Below are 299 nucleotides of genomic sequence, written 5' to 3'. Positions count from 1 at the left end.
GAAAGGGCCCTGGGGAGCCAGCCCCCCTGCCGAGGGGCTCCTCAGCACCTCCTGCACATCCCGAGCGCCCTCCTTCTCCTCTCCAGACCTGCTCACTGTTGCACGGTTCACCTTCCTCACCTACTTTCCGGCCGCTCCCCCTTCCCGACCGCTTCCAGCTCCCCCCTCCCCTTTTAAAACGCCAGCTCCCGGGGACACGTTATTTCCTCCCAGCTCGGAAAGACACTTCCAGGCTCTCGCGAGGGGTGGATGAGCTGCAGAAAGGCGCATCCCGACGATCCCGACAAGGGGGAACGCCG

General features: G+C 64.9%; 1 protein-coding gene across 1 annotated transcript in view; it reads right to left on the bottom strand.

Annotated features, from left to right (window-relative positions):
- Positions 1 to 299, bottom strand: part of IFFO1 (intermediate filament family orphan 1) — a 9,551-nt gene that overhangs the window by 8,662 nt on the left and 590 nt on the right. The window lies entirely within an intron of this gene.

The sequence above is a fragment of the Chaetura pelagica genome, unplaced genomic scaffold (assembly GCF_000747805.2).
Source record: "Chaetura pelagica isolate M959 unplaced genomic scaffold, ChaPel_1.0 scaffold120, whole genome shotgun sequence".
Classification (NCBI taxonomy): domain Eukaryota; kingdom Metazoa; phylum Chordata; class Aves; order Apodiformes; family Apodidae; genus Chaetura; species Chaetura pelagica.
The sequence above is the reverse complement of the archived record's forward strand: the minus strand, read 5'-3'. Positions and strand labels throughout refer to the sequence as shown.